Raw genomic sequence first — 26,683 nt, 5'->3', positions numbered from 1 at the left:
ACTCGAAGTTACTTCTACATTTTATGATGAGTCTTCATCAAGATAACATGCTGCATCTTCCCTACCAAAAAGTCCTTAATCCAGTAACAAATTTCACTTGATACCGTATATGATGGTACTTTAGGCAATAAACATAGTTGTGGCACTGATTCAAGTGCTTTTCGGATATCAAGAAATACTGCAGCTTCCCGATTGCCTTGATACAAAGCTTTCAGTAGTTCATGCGAGAAAGGCATAAGTTGGGTTTCATATGATCGATGATTTCGAAATACAAGCTGGCTGGTAATGAAGAGGTCATTCTGTTCAAGATACTTCATCATGTTTGAACTTAGACTATGTTCTAAGATTCTACAACAATCCGATGTCAAGGATATTGGACGATAGTTTTGTGGATCACGTCTACTACCCTTCTTGCAGGCGAGTGTGACCTGTGCCTTTTTCCAAGAAATGGGCAGGATTTTTTGTCTGAGGGATCTACGATGGATTGTAGTTAGATGACGGGCTAGTTCAGCAGCAGGGATCCCATCGGGTCCTGGAGCTTAATTCAGTTTTAACGATTTCAACTATTTCTCAACACCACTGACACCAATACTTACATCGTTCATCGTTTTAGTGGTAGAGGATTAAATTCGGCAATTCGCCAGGTTTTCCTACGTAAAGGAACATTTGAAAACGGAGTTAAGCATTTTAGCTTGTGCTTTGCTACCCTCAGTTTCAGTTCCTGACTCATTCGCTAGGGACTGGTGCCATTAACAGCCTTTACATACGACCAGAATTTCTTTGGGTTCTGTGAAAGACATTTGACAATATTGACATAGTATTCTTTGAAGGCATCACGCAATACTTTCTCGAAAGGTAAACGCATTTCATTCAGCATCTCTTTATCTACAGCCCTAAGCTTTGCTTTACACCTTTTATGCAGTGATCTCTATTTCTTAGAAATTTCTTTACAGTGACTGAATACCATGGAGGTTCCCTCCCATTATGAACTGTTCTGTTTGGTACATATCTATCCAGTGCATGAACAACCATTCTTTTAAACTTGAGCCGGACGATAAGGACAGGGAAGTTGAAAGAATTCTGCTTGTACGTAGATGTCAATCATCATACTCTTCTATCTCATTAAAAAACAAGATGGCTGTCGTTAATGCCGTCAGTTGAGAGAATTTTTAACCTTTGGATCCCTTTAAAACAATTTTTTGACGCCAAAGACAGGTATGTATTTGTATGATATATATATATATAGGGTGTTACAAAAAGGTACGGCCAAACCTTCAGGAAACATTCCTCACACACAAAGAAAAAGAAAATATGTTATGTGGGCATGTGTCTGGAAACGCTTACTTTACATGTTAGAGCTCATTTTATTACTTCTCTTCAAATCACATTAATCAGGGAATGGAAACACACAACAACAGAACGTACCAGCGTGACTTCAAACACTTTGTTACAGGAAATGTTCAAAATGTCCTCCGTTAGCGAGGATACATGCATCCACCCTCCGTCGCATGGAATCGCTGATGCGCTGGTGCAGCCCTGGAGAATGGCGTATTGTATCACAGCCGTCCACAACACGAGCACGAAGAGTCTCTACATTTGGTACTGGGGTTGCGTAGACAAGAGCTTTGAAATGCCCCCATAACTGAAAGTCAAGAGGGTTGAGGTCAGGAGAGCGTGGAGGCCATGGAATTGGTCCGCCTCTACCAATCCATCTGTCACCGAATCTATTGTTGAGAAGCGCACGCACATTTCTACTGAGATGTGCAGGAGCTCCATCGTGCATGAACCACATGTTGTGTCGTACTTGTAAACGCAGATGTTCTAGCAGCACAGGTACGTATGAAATCATGATAACGTGCTCCATTGAGCGTAGGTGGAAGAGCATGGGGCCCAATCAAGACATCACCAACAATGCCTGCCCAAACGTTCACAGAAAATCCGTGTTGATGACGTGATTGCACAATTGCGTGGGGATTCTCGTCAGCCCACACATGTTGATTGTGAAAATTTACAATTTGATCACGTTGGAATGAAGCCTCATCCGGAAAGAGAACGTTTGCACTGAAATGAGGATTGACGCATTGTTGGATGAACCATTCGCAGAAGTGTACCCGTGGAGGCCAATCAGCTGCTGATAGTTCCTGCACACGCTGTACATGCTACGGAAACAACTGGTTCTCCCGTAGCACTCTCCATACTGTGACGTGGTCAACGTTACCTTGTACAGCAGCAACGTCTCTGACGCTGACATTAGGGTTATCGTCAACTGCACGAAGAATTGCCTCGTCCATTGCAGGTGTCATCGTCGTTCTAGGTCTTCCCCAGTCGCGAGTCATAGGGTGGAATATTCCGTGCTCCCTAAGACGCCGATCAATTGCTTCGAGCGTCTTCCTGTCGGAACACCTTCGTTCTGGAAATCTGTGTCGATACAAACGTACCGCGCCATGGCTATTGCCCCGTGCTAATCCATACATCAAATGGGCATCTGCCAACTCCGCATTTGTAAACATTGCACTGACTGCAAAACCACGTTCTTGATAAACACTAACCTGTTGATGCTACGTACTGATGTGCTTGATGCTAGTACTGTAGAGCAATGAGTCGCATGTCAACACAAGCACCGAAGTCAACATTACCCTCCTAGAACTGGGGCAACTGGCGGTGAATCGAGGAAGTACAGTACATACTGACGAAACCAAAATGAGCTCTAACATGGAAATTAAGCGTTTCCGGACACATGTCCACATAACATCTTTTCTTTATTTGTGTGTGAGGAATGTTTCGTGAAAGTTTGGCCGTACCTTTTTGTAACACCCTGTATATATAGAGAAGAATAAAGTCTCTCTAATTAATTAAAATAAGAAGTATATTAATGCGACTGAAAGGAAGACTGCCAATTTTACTGCCATGAAAACCAAGATGAATCTAAACGAATTGAAAAGAGAGATCCCTAACCAAGAAATAATTCGAAATTTGAGGAACAGACAACGGATTTCTATACCATAGCATTTTATTACTTAGAGGAATTGGCTATTTCTTTTAATAAATATAAAGTATTTGGTTGGCTGACTCTATCTGAAACCCAATATTGGGTGATGATATAAAACACTGTCACACACCTGATTAAAAATGCTGTGAAGGCTTCAGGTGACAATTGTTTTCAGGAATATATGTATCTGAAGAGCTTTGTAAGAAATAAGCGTGACTCGGCCGAATGAAAGACTAAACACTCCGTGGAAGAAAGATGGATTTACTTTATTAAGAAAACAGAAAATCCTGAACGCAAATGCCAACTGCTAGAATTATGCGAGTGTTTGTTTTCTATTCCCGCTCACAACACCACTGTGGAAAGAGTTGTTTCGCTGATGTCGGCCCAGTGGACTTATGAAAGAACTTGTGTGCTGCTTGGAATCAATGTTACAGTACCAGTTTGACTACTAGCTGACTTGTACAGGTTTTATAAATAAGTAAAAGAGAAAAAAAGACTTGCTGAAAAGGATAAAATCTTCCGAAAAATATGGTGTACCAACTACTTCTGCTGCAACAAGTTTCATATAATTCGTTCTAAATAAAAATTAATTATATTGAATACGAGGGTGAGTCAAATAAAACCTTAAATATTATTTTAAATATTATTTATTGTGCAGAAGTGATACAAAGCTGTATCACTTTTCAACACAATCTCCCCCACGCTCAATGTAAGTCCTCTATGCGCTTACAAAGTGCATAAATTCCTTCAGAAAAAAATTCTTTTGGTAGTCCGCGCAATCACTCATGCACCGCGTGGCGTACCTCTTCATCAGAACGAAACTTCTTTCGTCCCATTGCGTCTTTGAGTGGTCCAGACATATGGAAATCACTTGGGGAAAGGTCTGGTGAGTATGGTGGATGAGGAAGACACTCAAAATGCAGGTCTGTGATTGTTGCAACTGTTGTACGGGCAGTGTGGGGCCTTGCATTGTCATATTGCAAAAGACAGCAATCCACGTCGCTTTGATTTGATTTCAGGCCGCAGATGATTTTTTAGGAGATCTGTGTATGATGCACTGGTGACAGTGGTCCCTCTAGGCATGTAATGCTCCAATATGACGCCTTTTTCGTCCCAAAAGAGTGCATAACTTTCCCTGCTGATGGTTTTGTTCGAAACTTCTTTGGTTTTGGTGATGAGGAATGGCGCCATTCCTTGCTCGCTATCTTCGTTTCCGGTTGGTGGAAGTGAACCCAGGTTTCGTCCCCAGTAACGATTCTTGCAAGGAAGCCATCACCTCCTCGTTCAAAGCGCCGAAGAAGTTCTTCACAAGCATCAACACGTCGTTCTCTCAGTTCAGGAGTCATCTGCCGTGGCACTCACCTTGCAGACACTTTGTGAAACTGGAGCACATCATGCACAATGTGGTGTGCTGACCCATGACTAATCTGTAAACCTGCTGCAATGTCATTCAGTGTCACTCGGCGGTTTTCCTTCACTATGGCTTCAACTGCTGCAATGTTCTGTGGAGCCACCTGGACGAGGAGCAGCTTCCACTGAAGTCACACTATTTGCGAACTTCCTATTCCATTCGTAGACTTACTGCTGTGACAGACATGTATCTCCGTACTGAAACTTCATTCATCGATGAATTTCAATAGGTTTCACACCTTCACTACGCAAAAACCGAATAACAGAACGCTGTTCTTCCCTGGTGCAAGTCGCAAGTGGGGCGGCCATCTTTATACAGACACTGCGACGGTATGTGTGCATCTGCACTGTGCTGCCACCTACAGGCCATTCTGCACGCTGTTTGTAGCACGCTTACCAACTTACAGCATAACGGCGCGAAATTTCGATTTGTTATTAAAAAATTTAAGGTTTTCATTTGACTCACTCTCGTACATTTTTACTTCATTTCTGCACCCCCATCTCAGAGTGTCCCGCCTAGAAGTGGTAATCCTAGCTCTAGATGTCGTGGAAATGAAATTCTTCCCCACTCCCCTCCCCCACAGTAAACTTGCGTTAAAAATAGTAATTCACAGTTCAAATTTGAGACGATTCCGAGCGCCGCGTTTCGGTATGCTGGAAGCACAAAGCAGTCTCATGTAATCCGCTTTTGCTTAAGCCTTGAATAATAGTATGGGAGCCATACCTATGATAACTGTACTGTAAATAATAAACTGTAAATAAACGTTTTTACGGGTGGTGATGTTCTTAAACAAGCAAGGATTGTGCTCATGACCGGGAGCAGTATGAAGGAAGATTGATATGATGTTAAATTAAAAAAGACTAGAATAGTGCTACTGTAAAAACTACTATGTGAAAGAACCATGTACGACGCCATCGAACGCCAAAACAAATGGACAATACTGTTATGAATAATAAGATTTGAAATATCCTTCAACACTCTGGCACAAGTGAAAGACAGTGAACCGTGGTACTACTCAATTCCTTAGAAAGTGAAAAATTATCTCACAAGTTTGTGATTGTTTTACAATTTTAATTTGACTCAAAACAGACTTTGTTATAAACTTCAATTCGGACATTTGCCCTCTTACTGATGCAATATACAAATCTTCAATTTAATTGAAGTATATAAACACGAATAAGAATCATATTCTGCGCCCGCAACCAAAATCATAGATAGTAGGCTCGGTGAAATAATCACTCATAAACAATCGTTCTTGTTTAACGATATCTCAAAAGACTGGTAACACACTTCCAACCCAAAGCTACACAGCCAAATAATAACACAACTTTATTAAAAAAAAAAAACAAAGATCTTAAAGCTTAATAAAACTTAACTGCCCACATGAAGGTCGACAGTGAAACATGCTTATACTATAAATGCAAAGTGCTCCAACCAAGGTCGCAAAACTAGCACACAAGAAAAATAACAAGTTGTACATTCATTAAAGATACACAAATGATTAACATAAGTGTTAAATAAGAATGGCTAGTAATAACTCACCAGTAAAATGACTTACAGAAACGCTAATGTTAACAATGTGGCCTCACTTAACTAACGGACATAATGACTCAGAATGATTCCCAAATTGCACTTAAGAGAACGGCGTTAAGGCCCACAGCAGTATTTGGAAGCAATAACGCTATTTTCGGGAGGCAATACGAGCGTTCACTCGCCACGGTTTGTGTACAGGCTCACTAGCTGGCGATATATATTTATATTTAGTCCGACCGGCCTTACAATGAGCGTTCCTGACAAAAATCCATAACCGCACCGACGCCAGGGATCGAGTAGACTTAACAAATGACCTGCAGCACAAATAGACTGCAATGAAAACAAGGTCAAATCACAGCCACACTGGAATATACAATAAGCATTCCCCCAAATTCTTATGGAGCAATACTCTAACATTCCCGTCTCCCAGTAAATTAGGAGGAAACTTCCAGTAGCTTAAGGCACTTTCAACATTAAATAAACATACCAAATCCTGCTGTGGCAAATGATTTAACCATTAATTCCACGGCTGCCCAAAGCAGTCAATACGTCCTAAAACAAGTTAAAATTTGCGTGAAAACCACTTAAAACACACACTCCGCAGATGATGAGAAACGAAATGACGAACATCAGCCTCCTTAAAATAGCCATTGTGGAACCAAGTTTAGAACCATCTCCGGCAGCTACCCATGCCACAACAAGTTTCAACAATCTTCTTAGTTAAACACAGAATAAGAGTCATACGTAACTTGGTGCTTGCAGATTACGAGCTGGGAAGCTGTTCAGCGTGAGACGACGAAGCCACCACAATTTTGCAAGTCAAGGCGACCAGTGATCGGCACCGTACATCCGGCGCGACAAAAGACAAGGGCGGCGAACACGCCGAGGCCCATGCACCACGGTTAGGGAGGCAGGCTTGTTTTCAACTCAAGTTGAACGCCGACCTGAGACTCTTCAGTCACACGTTCACCCGGAAAACCGCCGGGGGGGGGGGGGGGGGGGGGAGGGGAGGGGGGGGGCAGTCAAAGACAGCAGGACAGCCGAATATCGGTATCAGCGATGCAAGTAGAACACCCTACGACCAGTCGCCACGGTTCAGACAGCATGTAACATTTTGTGAAGTGAATCATTGGGCTCTGCCCTGTGAGTATGAACTGCACAGACATCGCCAAAAGGGTCGCTAAACGTTACAATAAATAATTTCGGTGCCACGTGGAATATTATGTTCTCTGTGAAGAAACAGGACGCTAAGGTTGATCTTGTTTTGTCATATTCTGGTATCTTCAATTTTTTTAACGTTGGGCGGATGGGAGTATGTCCGTTCATCATTTTATAATAATCCTCAAGCGAAGAAATCGGTGTACAAAATTATTATTGCCCTATGGTATGTTTCACTGTAAAGAAGACGAAGGTGTTTAGCCGTTCTTCGACGCTGTAAAACAAAGAGAAAACATATTAATTCCTGGCTGGCCTAGACTTTGTCAAAATGGCCGTTGCTCAGTACGTGAAAATGGCTCTGAGCACTATGGGACTTAACTTCCAAGGTCATCAGTCCCCTAGAACTAAGAACTACTTAAACCTAACTAACCTAAGGACATCACACACATCCATGCCCGAGGCAGGATTCGAACCTGCGACCGTAGCAGTCACGCGGTTCCAGACTGTAGCGCCTAGAACCGCTCGGCCACCCCGGCCGTAGTGGTCGCGCAGTTCCAGACTGTAGTGCCTAGAACCGCTCGGCCATCCCGGCCTGCAGGACGTAAAAAGAGTGTAGTTCTCACCCTTTGCAAGACCTTTCAGTCTTTAACTTTCCGATTTCATGGTCAAAATATGAAAGGAATAATAGCTTTCTGCCGCGCGGGATTAGCCGAGCGGTCTGAGGCGCTGCAGTCATGGACTGAGCGGCTGATCCCGGCGGAGGTTCGAGTCCTCCCTTGGGCATGGGTGTGTGTGTGTGTGTGCTTAAGATAATTTAGGTTAAGTAGTGTGTAAGCTTAGGGACTCATGACCTTAGCAGTTAAGTCCCATACGATTTCACACAATAATAGCTTTCTCCAGGTCAGCTCACCAGAGAAGCCCTCTGCCTCCTGCACACCAGTCTCAATCGAGATAGGAATTTTTCTGTCTAGATCGTAAAACTAACCATAATCATGAAATATGGCACTACAAAATAACCCGTTCGTACCTCTCTCCCTAATGTAAATCCCTTTTGTGTGCCGTGACTGACGATTCCATCGAGAATCACCCTCAAATTGCGGGCGAATCTGATTTTAAAAATTATTATTTTTCTCCCACTAAGCAGCCAACAATTTTTCTGTCCCCGTCAGTAAACGCAAGTCACACAGAAGGAGATTTTACACATTGTGCCTTACACCATCTACAGCACTTAAAACTTTGCGTGCGCAGAAGTGCTGCTCACTTAATTTCTTGAATAAATGCTTTCGAACATAGCGCAAAAAACATTGTTTGTGAGCAGTACTGAACGAAAAACATAATTACTCTCAATTCTGTCGTGGAAGGACCGTGGACACAAGCCCAGACAAACACTCATAAATTACATACATTTATTTTCAAATTACAATGACGTTGGCTCGCAGTGAACGGCATAGCCTCAAAATAAACAGCCCCTACGGCCTTGCTGACCTGACATTAACCCATGTCAGGTACAGGCAAAATTTAAAACACATATACATTAAAAATTACAAAATACACTGGAAAATAATCATTCAACACATTTAAAAGGAAACCTGCTTGACTTGGCGTGAAAATCATTTTAAACTAGCTGAGTAATAAAAGTTAATATTCACTAAAAAGATTATGCACAGGAGCACCAAACAGAAGTTTTTAACAGAAAATACGCTTTCTCTTGAGGTAGAATTTTAACGCATGCAACTTATGTAAAGTCAATTTTGACTCAATACCATCGGTTGACAAAGAGCCACAAGTCATTACAAACTGGCTGTAGTCTTTCGTAACAAGCCTTAAGCATCATAACCATTTAAATTCAAAATGAACTACAAAAAGATTAACGGTACTAAATCAAGTGGGCCAACGCAATAAGTACGTTTAAAAGCATAATGAATTTAAATAGTTTTACCTCTGTTCTTAAACCACCAAATTATTAAACCAATAAAATCCTTACGGCCAGTCAAATGCAGGAACTTCAAAGCCCAGATATACACCCTAGAGTTTAGAGCGCAAATGAGCCCCTTACGCCAAAGCCAGTGGATCAGTATTTCCATGCAAACGTGACGCTCATGAAGCACAGAAGTGTTGCTTTTTTCTCCATCATCAAAAATAACTCGGGAAGCATCCACAGCAGAGGCGACTAGAATGGGAAGTGGCTGAAAACTCCGTCTGGTGTTTCTGATCGCCGATGCGCAACACCAAAAAGACTCAGAGCATTTAGATACTTTTGACCACAGCCAAAAGTACTATAGGCTACACCCTTTACACAATTTTTTTGGATAAATACTTTTGAACATGGCATAAAAAGTGTTCGGATACTTTTGAGCACGACGAAGATGGCTGATCTGAGATTACAATGGAACTGGTTGTTTAATTTTAATGGGCAGCAAAGTAATTTTGCATGTGGAAATACTGCAAGTTACACTCTTTACGACGCTCATCAGGATTCTCGCCAGTCATTTGACTCTTGGCTTAGGACAATATGACACACGTACCTTTTCCTTTGGACAAACAGGCATTACCAATTCTGAACTCAGTGACCTAGCATTTTTCGTATTCAAACAATCCCCAACATTTCCGCCTGTGAAAAGTACACTTGCATTTTTCTCGAGTTGGTGATATATAGAAAGCATAGAGATTGTGCAAGTATTGCCTCACTGAGTAAGGGAAAATATAGGTAATAAAGCGAATCAAGAGTTCATAGAAGTCAGTCAGTTGCTGTCTTCTGCATGTGTGTAGTCGAGAGATGGTGCACGTTGGAATGCTGTGACATGTTCATTTTGTAATCTGTTGGTGACGAAGAAGACTGCTACAGAGTTCATTAGTCTAGGTGAGCCATGTATGAGGCTTGCTAAAATCAGTGATAGTCTATAGTGGGTTTGTGAGCATTCAGCATTTAACTTAGAACTAATTAAACCTAACTAACCTAAGGACATCACACACATCCATGCCCGAGGCAGGATTCGAACCCGGGATCGTAGCGGTCGCGCGGTTCTAGACTGAAGCGCCTGGAACCGCTCGGCCACACCGGCCGTCATGAATCTCTAACAGAAAACTATTTCACACCCTTCCTCTGTGTATTATGTCTCTTGATTCTATATTGAGTGCATACATTTTATCTCATAGACCGACGATTTCTGTAATAATTTTACTATGAGATGACACATGGACGCCTGTATCACTCTGGCAGGCGTGCATGGATATCTGAAGTAGTTATGCCGGCCATTTATTATTAAGCAAAAAATCCTGGTTGGCATCCTTGTGTGGCACAAATTTTTATTTTTCTATAGTAAACCACGCAGTTGATTTAATACCGTATTTGCTATTTGTGAATACATTCTTAATATGGCTGGCGTCGTCAGCAGTGACAGCGCAACTTTATGCCCACAGTCACTGTGTAAAATTATTCCTGAAACTTGCAACATCATTTGCAGATGCCTGAAAAACTGTAGTATCATGTATCAATACCATCCTAGGGGTGCTACAGTTGGCAATGGAACCGCAAGTTTCTCTCCAACGCCGATAGCGGTCGTGCGCGATCTGACGGACCCAATGAGGCGCACCTGCTAAGTCACACCTTCAACGGATCGGTACCATGAACGCCCTCTGCCGCTGCAGTATAGGATGCCGGCGCAGCGAGGCAGCCTGTTGTGGTCTGCCACATCGCCACGTGACATTACGCAGACGCCGTCTAGTCGTGGCTCGAACACCGTAGTACGTACTAAGTACACTAAGACTCTTCTCTGTTGCTGTGGTAATAGCTGGACTCTACTTACTTGTATTGAGTCTTCGTTAATTAGGAGAAATAAAAGTTAAGTAAATCTTCTGTTTGTTGTGTTAACTAGTTCGCTGATCATTTTTGCTCCCATCCAGCTTTCCTACATTAACAGTTACTCCACCACTCTGTAACTTACCTTTCCATACCGCTGTGAACGAATTCGTACAGAACAGAAATATATCATGGTGAAGCAGAATGGATAAAACGAATAATGTTAATGTAAACTTAATATATCTATGCATGAGCATAAAAAAGCCCCCTATAAGTTTAAGAAACATGTTTCAAGTTGGAAGTAAAAAGACTAGAAATGGTTTTGGCCTACATCATTTAATAAGTACAGGAACAGATCATTTCATAAATACGGCAACAGATATACAAGAAGAGAAACATTTACCATGTGTTAAAAGTCTGAAAAACCCTACTTTTTGCTCTTCATAAAACACTACTAATAATGAAGCAAGTACGTTTTATGAATACAAACTGGTCGACAATTTTTGCCTCTTGGGTTTTATTTACGTTTCATTTTTTAAACTAAGTCTAAAACCTAATCCGTCAGTATTTCGATTTTTAGATTTCACTTCTGATAAGTAACAGAAATACTAAAAGATGAAAGCGTAAACAGGCAGTCGGAGGATTTTAATTAATAAAATATATATCTGTTACTGCCTCTGTATGACACAGAAAAATTTGTGAACTAGTTAAAAAATAAATCAAGTGCTTCATTTTTTGCATCTCTATTGCTAAACTTCTCGCACGACATGTGCCAAAAACATCTGCAGTCCTTAAGCTTCTCCAGAAATACTCATCCTGAAATATCTTGGAGTCTGTGAGGTGGTAATACCCAAGCAACTGCAGGACAAGGAAAATTGGTCTGTCGGTCGGCGTCCCCCAATGAATTTGAACTTGTGAGGACCCTCAAGACGTACTGTTAAGAGCACAGTGTCGTTGACACATTCTCTCTTTTGCATAGCATTTGTTGACCGGTGAGCCTTACCTTGTAGTATTTTTTGACATTAAACGGCTTTTCTGATGGCTGTAGAATTGTAGAGTCGTGCTGACAATGGCAGTAGCGAACACCCGGGTCAGGAGTCGTTCTGAAGTTAGAAGCTGAGATTGGCTGACTTAACGGTTGAAAATTGAGTTGTGATAAATGGACACATGTAAGTTAAGGAGGAGAGTACTTTTCAAGCAAGATTCGAGGGATATATTATTTGATACAAAATGGTTAATTAGGAAATGTGAACTGGAGAATTTTTCGCGCTGAGCGGAGGTAAAGTTACGTGACTCGTGTGAATACCCGCTGTTAGCACGCAGAAAAATTTACAGGTGACGTTACTGTATTTATAATCTGATTAGTGCCGAACCATCATGAATAAACTCTGTTTTGGATTGTGAATTATGTCAGTGCGAATTATAAGGAAAAACACGCTTAAGTCAGTAGGCATGATCTTTGACTGTAGAGGACCCGTGTCATTAGTAGTTGTTAATTTTGTATGGCTGTTAATAAAAGATGTGTACTGGCAGTAGGGGATGTTTACATCCTTTATTGGACTTGATCTCTGCAAATTGCTTCCCTTCGAAAATTGTGAATGCTTTCAGATTAAGTGGTCCATAGTACTAAAAGAAAGGAAGGGGAGCTTACTGTGTGCATCGTGCGGCGGAATGAGTATTTCAGAGGACAGCGACCTCCACAGGATATAATTAGCACGAACAGGAAACATCGTTATTATGTGGTATAAATACAGTGGCCCCGACATCCACTTACGCTTACAATTCACGCGTTACACACAACACGATGGACATTAGGGCGTAGGCTGGGAAACACTAGCATAGATCGCACGGAGCGATTGTTAGTATCATTCCTTTGGAAGATTCACACTCAACCAGCCCTCATTGCTACCAAGCAAAAAACGAGTGAAAAAAGCGCAATTTTATAATTAAACCTACAATCATTTGGCCAAAGCTAATGCAAGAAAAATAAAAAAAACGACGAATCCAAACGGATCTTGCTATCGCAATCGGAACAGAGAGAGAGAGAGAGAGAGAGAGAGAGAGAGAGAGAGAGAGAGAGAAAAGCCGTTCTGTGTCCTGGAGAGAGTTAGTGTTGAAATGTCGAGAGCCTATCTCCGCAGAAGAGTCGGCCAACATGTTACTTCCTTTCACGTACATCTCTGAAAATCCTCACGCAGAAAATCAGAGCAATTAAGGTTTATACCGAAGTTTACATACAGCAGTTTCTCCCATGCGACTTTCGCGAGTGGAACAGAGAAAGGGGAAGAAGATAGCGTGGCAGCAGACTTACTTTCCGTAAGGTTGTTTGCGATTTATAGGTGTAGAAGTAGATGTGGAATTAGAAAGCAGCCCATAAAAGTTTCACAATTGCTCACACGTTTCTCTGCAAACATTGATAAAAGCACTTCTAGAGAAGTCAGAACCATCGGAAGATCGTCTCTTAAACTTAACAGATGTACGGTGTAGGGTGATTCAATTGCCCCTACCTATGGGTTTTATGCAACCTGCAACATCATCGAATATGAAACACAAGATTTTCATGTTCTCTAGCTCCCTGGGTGCATACTATTAGTCCTACAGACAAAATGTACTGGCCATTTTTGTACGAAATGTAATGTAGTTCAATTTTGTACTAAGATACGTTTTCGCTAGAGGCTGTAGTTTTTGAAATATTCAAGTAAAACGTATAAAAGTTATCTTCAAACGCGTTCCTCTTGGGTAAATCCATAACCGTGGCCACCACCGAAAACGCCTCCCAGTACAAAATTTAGCTACATTAAATTTCCTACAAACATGTCCCGTTCACTTTTAGTGTAAGTGTAACAGTTTGCTCAAGAGCGTTCGGAATAGGTACTATAACAACGACTAGACAGTAATAATCCCTCCAGACTTACCGCACAGCGATAGTCAGTATTAACTGTAACTCACTGTGGCATGTGATATTACTTACAAGGATCACGTATCCAAACCTGTTGTTCACTTGAAAATGAGGACACGCTCTAGACTAGCCGGTAGTACTAAATAAAGTACCTACTTTAAATAACAGCCTGGTAGAAATGATGGCTTTCTCTAAATTTATCGAGGCTATGGTGCCAACCCGCTAGAATTAACTGTTGCCGTTTTAAACCAGATAAACTTGAAGAACATCCCCATCACTGGGTAGATGACGCAACCCTGCTGCAAGAAGTCATAACCTCACTTGTTTAAGGCATTACCAGTATAAGGGACAGTCAAATGAAAAGGATACAGATGGGAACGAGGTATGTAAACTGTTTATTATTTCAAAAGTAATCGCCATAACAATACATTTATCCCACTGTGAGACAAGACGGCGAGTTCCGAAATGGTTCGTTTAATTTGGCTTTAATTATTTGCTTGTTACATACATACGGAGTTATGCTAGTTTTGTTATTGGATTTCTGAAAAGTTTCTGTCACATTAAAAATGGAAAGCAACTATGCAGTAACTAAGAGATGCGTAGTAAACATTGTTGTAGGGTTTTGGAAAGCTCGTAGCAAAAAACGACGGTTTTCGAATACTAAGCGGATGCAAAGCAGGCATCACTGAGGAACGGATCCCCACACAGATCAGTCCCCCCTCTCCAGCACACGTGCGCGGACACACACGCACACACACACACACACACACACACACACACACACACACGCACAAAACAATCGTCCTCATAGCCGTCTGCACATATAACCTTCCCATCTGTCTAAACTTTCTCGCGTAGTGACAAGAGGATTTCTATATGAACACCAGGTATTTGCTCTGACTCTTTTTCAGTTCATTGATACTGCACTTTGTCTATGTGCCCGTGTCGTAGGTCTTCCTAATGAGTATACGGTACCAAAGCGAGCTTAATGACAGGCCCCGAATTTAAACCAAATTTCAAGTTAATCACTAGCGTTCCTTTTAACTGTTATGCTCTCTATGCACGCCTCCAGACTCGACGTCAACTTTCATTGTCACAGACATTTCCATTTATGATTTTCGAACATTACTACCAGAGGTTATACAACGGGGAATGTGAGAATGAAATTTAATGTAGTTGTATATTCATTGGTTTCATCCTCAAAAACCCATTTATTTCACTTCAGTTCACTAAATTCATTTTGTAATTCTTCCATTTTTATGATTTCCTTACATTCTTTCTATTGGCCATCAAATGCTGCACACCTAAATTCACCTCACGAATCTAACATTCATATATTTCTTTAGCGTAAACTCAGACAAGAGCGGTGACAAGCTGCAAACGGGCCTTATAACATTCTTAACATGAAACTGTCTTTCTCGAATTTTCTTATCACTTCCATTGGGTTTTTGTGAAGTTTGTAGATTGCTCGTCTCTCTTTATACCTACGTCCCAGTTGTTTCAGAATTATGAAAATTGGTTCCCATCTTACATCCCCGAAGGTACTCCCTAAGTTCACAATTTTTTTGTTTGTTGTTCTGGTAAATGTAAATGTCGTGTGACTAGGGCCTCCCGTCGGGTAAACCGTTCGCCGGGTGTAAGTCTTTCGATTTGGCGCCACTTCGGCGACTTGCGCTTCGATGGGGATGAAATGATGATGATTAGGACAACACAACTCTCAGTCACTGAGCGGAGAAAATCGCCGACCCAGCCGGGAATAGAATCCGGGCCCTTAGGATTGACATTCTGTCGCACTGATCACTCAGCTACCGGGGGCGGACGTTATTCTGGTTGTCACTTTAAAAGCGTGACTTGTCCTTCTGTTCGTCTAATAAGTTTGACACTCCTTCGCGTGTGACCCTTTTGGTAACCTTATTTTAATGCTTTTTTTTTTTTTAGGAATCTTGTCGCAAATCAAGCATTTCACTAGTTTTCAAACCAGCCCAAATAACCTCCTACAGATTTCAGAATTCTGGAGGTACGTCAGCGATTCCTGGCGACTTGTCTAATTCCCCGTCACTGAATACTCTGTCAAACACTCCCGTATTATTGTCTTACTGCCTTTCCTCACAACAACACTTCGGAATACTTCTTCACCCAATGGACGTTTCTTTTTACTTCTGACACTTGTAATTTATCTGCGCTATAATTCACTGTCAGAAAAAAATTGCAGCACCAAAAGAATAATTAAATAGAGCAATGATATTTGCGAATATATTTGCCTCGGTAACTTACTGAAGTGATTGACGTTGCAAGATCACAGGTTACTGTAAGCGCGAGGTAAGCCATTGAAAATGTGAAATGCTGGTACATTAGTAACCAGTGTAACCTCCAGAATGTTGAATACAGGCACGTAAGCAGGAATCCATTGTGTTGTACAGGTACCGAATGTCAGTTTTTTGGATGTAGTTCCATGCTATTGCACTTTGTCGGTCAATACAGGGAAGTTCCCTATGCGCTCGATTGGAGACTGATCCCGTGATCGAGCAGGCCAAAGGAACTTGGTAACCCTCTGTAGAGCATATTGGGTTACAACATCGGTAAGTGGGCGAGCGTTGACCTACTGGAAAGCAGCCCTGGACTGATGTTCATGAATGGCAGCAAATCAGGTGAATCACTAGATTGACGTACACATTTGCAGTCGGGGGGCATGGGATAACCACGAGACTGCTCCTGCTCTCATACGAAATCGCAACCCAGACCATAACTGCAGGTTTAAGTCTAGTGTGACTAGAACACAGATAGGCTCGTTATAGGCGGCAACTGCCCTCCAGCTAACCAACACAATGCCATCATTGGTACCGAAGCAGAACCAGCTTTCATAAGAAAGCACTTGACACCACTGAAGTCGCAAAAGGCGGTAGTTTTTGGCCAGTGGAATGAACGCTAAAGGTCGTCTGGCTCGGAGCTGTCCTTGAAGTAACCGGTCTATTACAGTTAATTGTGTCACTGCGGTCCCAACTTCTCCTTAGATTGCTGCTGTGGATGCAGTATGACGCATCAGATCCATACCCCGAACACAATGGTCTTCCCTCTCGGTACTAACACGTTGCCGTCCGGAGCACATCCTTCTTGCGACCGTACATTATCATGACCGCCGCTGCCAGCAACCAAGAACAGTGGCTACATTTCTGCCAAGTATCTCTGCAGTGTCACAAAAGGGACACCCAGCTTCTCTTAGCCCTATTGAATTATTGTTACGAAATAATACAGATTGTGTCTTTGGAAAAGAAGATAAAAGCATGTATGGAATTCGTTATTTTAGAAAACACTAAATCCAATTTATCTGCACTGTGTTTGAAGATCGTGAATAAGTGTCCTTTTCTGAGTAGAAATTTGAATTTTGCCACAAAGTCAATGGAAAGTGCTAGTTCATCTCTGACTTGGTGATATTGCACTAAAGTAATATGAACTGCGAAACCTCATATATTTTCAAAACCTAGGGACCCGACAGGCTCTCTTATCCTCGAAAAGGGATTACTTTCCTTATTACGGAAAAGTCTGAAGTGATCATAAATTACTCAGCAAATAATTTCAGATCATTGAGAATTTTAATATGCGAGCGGTAGATAGTTGCACTCGCTGAGCTTGGTGTTAACAGTAATCCATGATCAGCCTAGTAACCGGAATACACTGATAGAGATAATCGCTGATTCAACTACATTTGGAAGATAATTTTTGGAGTATTAACACCGTTCAGTGTCCACAATTCTACAGCTAGAGTGGAGTTAACCTATCTAAATATTAATATTACTAATCTTCGGATATATATACAGGGTGAGTCACCTAACGTTACCGCTGGATATATTTCGTAAACCACATCAAATACTGACGAATCGATTCCACAGACCGCACGTGAGGAGAGGGGGTAGTGTAACTGGTTAATACAAACCATAAAAAAATGCACGGAAGTATGTTTTTTAACACAAACCTACGTTTTTTTTTAATGGAACCCCGTTAGTTTTGTTAGCACATCTGAACATATAAACAAATACGTAATTAGTGCCGTTTATTGCATTGTAAAATGTTAATTACATCCGGAGATATTGTAACCTAAAGTTGACGCTTGAGTACCACTCCTTCGCTGTTCGGTCGTGTGTATCGGAGAGCACCGAATTACGTAGGGATCCAAAGGGAACGGTGATGGACCTTAGGTACAGGAGAAACTGGAACAGCACATTACGTCCACATGCTAACACCTTTTTATTGGTCTTTTTCACTGACGCACATGTACATTACCATGAGGGGTGAGGTAAACGTACACACGTGGTTTCCGTTTTCAATTACGAAGTGAAATAGAGTGTGTCCCACTGGAAACGCGTCGACGTATGTGGTATCAGCATGATGGTGCACCTGCACATTCCGCAATTAACATTAGGCTGACCCTTGACAGGATGTTCGACGGGCGTTTCATAGGACGTGGAGGACGCATAAATTGGCCAGCCCGTTCTCCTGATCTTACACCTCTGGACTTCTTTCTGTGGGGTATGCTAAAGGAGAGTGTGTACCGTGATGTGCCTACAACCCCAGAGGATATGAAACAACGTATTGTGGCAGCCTGCGGCGACATTACACCAGATGTACTGCGGCGCGTACGACATTCATTACGCCAGAGATTGCAATTGTGTGCAGCAAATGATGGTCACCACATTGAACATCTATTGGCCTGTACCTAAGGTCCATCACCGTTCCCTTTGGATCCCTACGTAATTCGGTGCTCTCCGATACACACGATCGAACAGCGGAGGAGTGGTACTCAAGCGTCAACTTTAGGTTACAATATCTCCGGATGTAATTAACATTTTACAATGCAACAAACGGCACTGATTACGTATTTGTTTATATGTTCAGATGTGCTAACAAAACTAACGGGGTTCCATTTTAAAAAACGTAGGTTTGTGTTAAAAAACATACTTCCGTGCATTTTTTTATGGTTTGTATTAACCAATTACACTAGCCCCTCTCCTCACGTTCGGTCTGTGGAATCGATTCGTCAGTGTTTGATGTGTTTTACGAAATATATCCAGCGGTAACGTTAGGTGACTCACCCTATATATATATATATATATATATATATATATATATATATATATATATATATATATATGTGTGTGTGTGTGTGTGTGTGTGTTTTGTTAGATGCGACCTCTGGAAAAAAGGTGGGGGAATTTTGTATTGCAAAACGAGCTACGTAAGATACGCTCGGCCACAGGATTACCTAAGCTACTATTCCACAGGATCCATATAAAACCCGACACAAGTGGCGCTCAGTGTGACAAGGCGTCAGAAAATATCTCAACCCTTAACTCAGAACTTCTTGGACGTTTTATTACGTTTTGGTAGTTCCAGTGCTGTTCTAAGGTGTGACTAAGATAATTGTTTGTACTGTTGTTACTGTAGTGCTCGTCCAACAGCATCGTTATTGTGTTTGTGGTCTTCAGTCCAAACACTGGGCTGGTGCAACTCTCCAGACTACTGTGTCGTCTGCGAGCCTCTACTTCTCTACCTATTTGCTGCTCCTTTCATTCATCTGAACATACTGACTATAGTAGAGCTTTGACCTCCGTCTTTAATTTTATCCCCTCACAATGTATTCTTTCTTTCATAGGGAATTCGAGTTAATATTTTGCAGCTATAACTAGATGGCAGTTATAAGAGTCGAGGGACATGAAAGGGAAGCAGTGGTTGGGAAGGGAGTAAGACAGGGTTGTAGCCTGTCCCCGATGTTGTTCAATCTGTATATTGAGCAAGCAGTAAAGGAAACAAAAGAAAAATTCGGAGTAGGTATTAAAATTCATGGAGAAGAAATAAAAACTTTGAGGTTCGCCGATGACATTGTAATTCTGTCAGAGACAGCAAAGGACTTGGAAGAGCAGTTGAATGGAATGGACAGTGTCTTGAAAGGAGGATATAAGATGAACATCAACAAAAGCAAAACAAGGATAATGGAATGTAGTCTAATTAAGTCGGGTGATGATGAGGAAATTAGATTAGGAAACGAGGCACTTAAAGTAGTAAAGGAGTTTTGCTATTTGGGGAGCAAAATAACTGATGATGGTCGAAGTAGAGAGGATATAAAATTTAGGTTGGCAATGGCAAGGAAAGCGTTTCTGAAGAAGAGAAATTTGTTAACATCCAGTATTGATTTAAGTGTCAGGAAGTCATTTCTGAAAGTAATCGTATGGAGCGTAGCCATGTATGGAAGTGATACATGGACGATAAATAGTTTGGACAAGAAGAGAATAGAAGCTTTCGAAATGTGGTGCTACAGAAGAATGCTGAAGATTAGATGGGTAGATCACATAACTAATGAGGAAGTATTGAATAGGATTGGGGAGAAGAGAAGTTTGTGGCACAACTTGACCAGAAGAAGGGATCGGTTGGTAGGACATGTTCTGAGGCATCAAGGGATCACCAATTTAGTATTGGAGGGCAGCGTGGAGGGTAAAAATCGTAGGGGGAGACCAAGAGATGAGTACACTAAGCAGATTCAGAAGGATGTAGGTTGCAGTAGGTACTGGGAGATGAAAAAGCTTGCACAGGATAGAGTAGCATGGAGAGCTGCATCAAACCAGTCTCAGGACTGAAGACCACAACAACAACAACAACAACAACTTAATAAAGAGCATGTTCGGTAATATTCACAACTCTCAGCATTGCCTTTCTTGAAGCGAAGATTATTAAGTTTTCTTGAGGTCTGGGACATATTTTATGTGTTTCATATACCGTCAATACCAGGCAAAACAACATTCTCATGGTTGTTTCTTCCAGCGGATCTCAGTAATTCTGAGGAAATTTCGTTTACTCTAGATGCCATTTTCCGACTTAGTTCTTTCAGTCCTCTGTCAAAGTCTTCTCACATACCCCTTTCTCATCTCACCTTCATCCACTTCGTGTCCCCTTTCCATAATATTGTCTTAAAGTTTCTTTCCGTTAATAGCACTTCCATGTATTTTTCCGCATTTCACCCTTTCCTTCTTTGCTGTGTAATGCATTCTCATCAGAGTTCTTGATGTTCATACAGCTGCCTCCCTGTGTCGCGGCGATACCTTCCATTTTCCTACATGCAGCATTTATTTTACAGCAGTCATACATGCATCAGCAGCTTTGCGTTTATCCTCTAGCAATTCCTGCTCCGTTGTTTTCTAGTTTCTGTTAATCTTTTTTTTTTTTTCATACATCTGTATTATTCTCATGTGCTTCATCTGCTGACGTGTTTTATTTTCTCCTTTCAGATATCAAATTTAATACCGCGTGTATTATTCAATGATTTATTGTAGACCTTGTCGTTTTGCCTAGCGGTAGCTCTGCAGCCTTTACTATTTCATCTACTGTAGTATGTTTTTAGCCTGTTTCGACCAGTTATTGTTTAGTGACACTCTGAGCAACTTCTAATTGTTACAACTTATCCAAGTTCCAGCTCCTTAATTTCCTACCTTTCTGCAACGTCTTCAGCTTTAATCTGCATTTCATATCTAATAAATGACGGCCAGATTTCACATCTGCTGCTGGAAATGTTTTGCATCTTAAAATATGGTTTCCAAATCTCTATCTTACAATTAATTAATCTATCTGAAACCTTCTGATGTCTCCAGATTCCTTTCATGCACGAAGCTTGTATTCATAATCCTTAAACCAAGAGTTAGCAATGGTTAAATTGAGCTCTACAGTATTCTGCCAAGTGGCTTTCCGTTTCGTAGATTTGCCCCTATCCACGTTCTCCTATTATTTTTCCTTATCGAATGGGGAACAGTCTGAAATTAATGATTTCCATTTATTTTCGCGGAAACTACATTAGATACAGAAAGCACACTAACACATTCACATAGAGCAAAATTTAGTTTTCTTTCCATCAACATGTGTTACGCACCTTTGCTAACGATGAAACGATGAAGAAGAGCCAGCGTGCCGTGCTCGCAAAAACCCGAAGGAGCTGGGTCTAACCACTGTATTAAAGCTTCGGTGACAGCGTCAGAGTCTGGAAATTATTGACCGTGTAGTATATCTTTCAAAGGAACAAGGAGATGGAAGCCTGAAGATAATAAATCCGAACTAAATGGTATATGTGGTAAGATAATCTGAATTGACAGTTGATTTAGTCTTGAAGACATCCAAAAGAGCCACAACCCGCCAATATCAGAAGACTGTACACATCACTTTTCCTGAAAATGGCTGTGCCTTCTTCACAGTCATCATCATCATCTTCTTCTTCTTCTTTGTCGGGGAATTTGGCGTTCCTACCCCACGGACGGTCTTTTTGATTCCGGCTTGAAGTGGTGGTATCAGTGACGATTGGTCCAGCATGTGTCGCAAATTTGCATTCAGTTACTTTTTAGTTTTGTGTAAGCACACACAGGGTTGGCCAAGGTTGCCTAACATCTTGGGTTGTGTATTACAAGTGACAGTCACGTGTATACAAAACTCCTTTGGCTTAATCAGTCAGTGATCACCACTGCCAAAAAGGGCCTGGTAGTGTAGTGGTTGTATTGCATGTGTTAATCATATGTGGTCTGTAGAAATAAACTACGCAAAGTTAAAGAAAGTGCATGTCCAGGTGCGAATAGGAGGGAAAGGCACACCGCGAAGGAAAAAGAAGGTTATTCATGCAACCACAGCAACCGATGACAAGAAGTAATACGATCAAGTTTGACGTGTCGGTAATTCAGTTGAAGACTCCTAAAGCCTAGGCGTCTTTGGCAGCTGATAAATTTGACTTCACTTGCCTTAGGGAAACCCATCAAATTACAGAAATGTTACCGGGTGTTTTTAGTCACCTGGGCACTGAAGGGTTGACACAATTAAATCGCCTTGCATCGAGTGTGGCAAACGGTGCTGCAGCGGGCAAAGCTAGCATTGAAGAAGATGACCAAGATCATGTCTTGTCAAGAACACCGACGAGGCGAGTAAGGGAGAGGTTACAGCAGCATCAGAGAAATGCAAGGGGAAGATCCCAAGGGCGTACCCAGGATCTGAACTAGGGGGGGAGGGGAGCAGGTCATACTAGTCTCAGGAAACAAGGACTCGAGACAACATACAGCACTTCTTATTAAATAAAACAGTAAACCAGTGAAAAACTGCTTTTAATAAACATTTTAAATACAAGAATGCACTTGTGCAATCCGAGAAAACATGCACCATTTCTTATTAAATAAAACAGTAAACTAGTGAAAAACTGCGAATATCTTCTAGGGAGGGCAGCTGCTTCCCCTGCCCCTCGCTGGGTACGCCCATGGAAGATCCACAAGAGACGGAAAACAAGAAAAATCCGAAGAAAATAGGTGGAAGCAACACACAAGGACAAGGAGAACAGAAAAATCTGAAGGCTTAGTTTTTTCCCCATGAAAAGAGGCTCTAGCCCTGAATCATCGAAGCAGTGACAGCAGTCTTCATGGAAATTTTGATGTGCTTTTGCAACAGCACTCATATAAAATTTAATTTCATTGTATCGGAATAAAATCAGCATTAAATTTTAGTAAAAATAACTTTGATTGTACACTTACTTGGTACAGTTGAAAGATAAAAAATAATTTTCATTTTTTTCACGTGTTATAAATCTCTTAAACTTTGGAGGAGAAATGTTCAGTTAGTGTCTTAAAGTTGTTTTCTATTCTTTAAACACAGTGTTTCATCAGCTGTTGAGCAAGTGTGATTTAACTAGCAGATGGTACAATAAAACTGATAGAAGAAGAATGAATAAAGTGCGTGCCCTGAAATGTAATAGTCATCATTGGATGAAATCCCTGTCGTAACAACGGAATTTTCATCCTGCCTTTAACCTAGGCTTCATGTCTCAAAGACTTGAACATTCGCCTGAAAAGACACTTGGCAGTACTGCTATATGTTAGCAACAAGCAGGTCGCAGAAGTGGCATCTAATTGGAAGAGTTTCGCCAGGTCGTTTAGCAAACGAATTATCACACAACTACTGAAATACAGCAATCAGCACCTAAAATTACTCACTTCTCCTACACTGAAGAGGCCAAGAAACCAGTACACCTGCGTAATATCGTATAGGGCTCCCGCGTGCACGTAGAAGTGTCGAAACACGGCGTGGCATGGACTCGACTAACGTCTGAATGCAGTGCTGTGGGGAACTGACACCATGAACTCTGCAGGGCTGTCCATACATCCGTAAGAGTACGAGGGGGTGGAGATCTCTTCTGAACACCGCATTGCAAGGCATCCAAGATATGCTTAATAATGTTCATGTCTGGGGAGTTTGGTGGCCAGCTTAAGTGTGTAAACTCAGAAGAGTCTTCCTGGCGCCACTCTGTAGCAGTTCTGGACGTGTGGTGAGTCGCATTGTCCTGGATGGAATTGCCCAAGTCCGTCGGAATGCACAATGGACATGAATGGATGGAGGTGATCAGACAGGATGCTTACGTACGTGTCACCTGCCAGAGTCGTATCTAGACGTATCAACGGTCCCATATCACTCCAAATGCATAATCCCGACACCGTTACGCAGCCTCCAACAGTTTGAACAGCTCCCTGCTGGCGTTCAGTGTCCATGGTTTCATGAGGTTGTCTCCATACAAGTACACGTCCATCCGCACGCTACAGTTTGAACAGCTCCCTGCTGGCGTTCAGTGTCCATGGTTTCATGAGGTTGTCTCCATACAAGTACACGTCCATCCGCACGCTACAGTTTGAACAGCTCCCTGCTGGCGTTCAGTGCCCATGGTTTCATGAGGTTGTCTCCATACAAGTACACGTCCATCCGCACGCTACAGTTTGAACAGCTACCTGCTGGCGTTCAGTGTCCATGGTTTCATGAGGTTGTCTCCATACAAGTACACGTCCATCCGCACGCTACAATTTGAAACGAGATTCCTCGTACCAGGCGACACGTTTCCAGTCATTAACAGTTCAATGCCGATGTTGACGGGCCCAGGCGAGACGTAAAGCTTTGTGTCGTTCAGTCATCAAAGGCACAAGAGATGGGTCTTCGGCTCCGAAAGCCGATATCGATGATGTTTCGTTGAATGGTTCACATGCTGACACTTGTTGATGCCCCAGCATTGAAATTTCCAGAAATATGCGGAAGGGTTGCACTGTTGTCACGTTGAACGATTTTCTTCAATCGTCGTTGGTCCCTTTCTTGCAGAATCTTTTTTCGTTCGCAGCGATCCTCATATGCACGATACATTCGTGAAACGGTCGTACGGGAAAATCCCCACTTGGAGATGCTGTGCCCCACCGCTTGTGCGCCGTCTATAACAGCACGCTCAAACTCACTTGAATATTGATAACCTGCCATTGAAGCAGCAGTAGCCAATCTAACAACTGCGCCAGAGACTCGTTGTCTTACATAGGCGTTGCCGACAGCAACGCCGTATTCTGCCTAATTACGTATCTCTGTACTTGGATACGCATGCCTCTACCAGTTTCTTTGGCGCTTCAGTGTATATAGTCTCCACACACCATTACTTTGCGCCGATTGATTCCAAAAGGCGCACTGACCTTACATCTAGTCTAGGGTGACCAAATTATTTTCAGTGAAAACCGGAACACATTCACCCGGGTGCCAATGGACACCTCATTCCACACGTACCCAGGTTTCTTAATTTTAAATATTAATGTTTTGTTGATACATTTTGTTAACCCGATTATTATAACTAATAAGAGGATACAAAAGATTGATATAATCTAGATTATCTGTATAATTAATGACATTTAATAAACGTATACAGTAATAAAGAAATGTATTACGATTTTACAAAATTTTAGAGCCATTCAACTTTTAATCAATTAATATTAACATGAGCTTTAATATTACTGAGCACTTGTAGATGGAATTGACTGTCCTTGGAGAAAAGGGTATTTTTCACTGCCTCCAGCCTTCTTGATTATGTCTTTGTTCTTTGAGACACAGTGATAAAACTCGGCACAATCCAGTTTGTAGTTGTACAGGATCTGCAGGATTGCTTCAAGAGAGTCCACCTCCATTCTGTTTCTTTCATCAGTCCACTGGATATTCATGAACGAAAATATTCTTCCCACATTGGCATTATGGGCTGGGATTGCAAATAAATACCTTGCAATTATTACCAACTCAGAGTAAAGCTGAAGACAGTCACAGCTTTTAAAAAAACTCACCCACTTCTCATGACATTCCAAAGGTGTTTTTTTTTTTTTTTCATCATTCCACTTGTGAAGACTTTCTTCAACAAAATTTGTGAGTGTGCCGAACCGATCAAAGAGAATGGAATCATCGATTTCAATCTCTTTACTCTTCAAATAAGAAACTGTCTCTTCAACACTTTCCCATATTGGCACTCTTTCAGTAACATCCAATCAAACACCGGCGATGAGGGTAAATATGAGGCGCTCCACTTGCTGAGATATTCTACATAAGTGTCATAAAACTTGTTAACTTCTTCTCTAAAACTCCTTTCCGCTGCTTCTGATACTTCTGCTCTTTTAAGGACAGATTTAACATTAAAAGAAATGAACTGCTGTTCTCTCCTCTTACAAGGGAACCTCCCCATCGCACCCCCCTCAGATTTAGTTAGAAGTTGGCACAGTGGATAGGCCTTGAAAAACTGAACACAGATTAATCGAGAAAACAGGAAGAAGTTGTGTGGAACTATGAAAAAAATAAGCAAAATATACAAACTGAGTAGTCTATGTGTAAGATAGGCATCATCAAGGACAGTTTGAGTACAGGAGCGCCGTGGTCTCGTGGTTAGCATGAGCAGCTGCGGAACGAGAGGTATTTGGTTCAAGCCTTCTTTCGAGTGAAGATTTTAATTTTTTATTTTAAGACAATTATCAAAGTTCAGGCACTCACACATAATCAACTTCGCTCTCCAAAATTCCAGGACATGTTCAGATTTGCTTGGACATATGCAGG

Source organism: Schistocerca serialis, chromosome 2 (assembly GCF_023864345.2).
Source record: "Schistocerca serialis cubense isolate TAMUIC-IGC-003099 chromosome 2, iqSchSeri2.2, whole genome shotgun sequence".
Lineage (NCBI taxonomy): Eukaryota > Metazoa > Arthropoda > Insecta > Orthoptera > Acrididae > Schistocerca > Schistocerca serialis.
The sequence above is the reverse complement of the archived record's forward strand: the minus strand, read 5'-3'. Positions refer to the sequence as shown.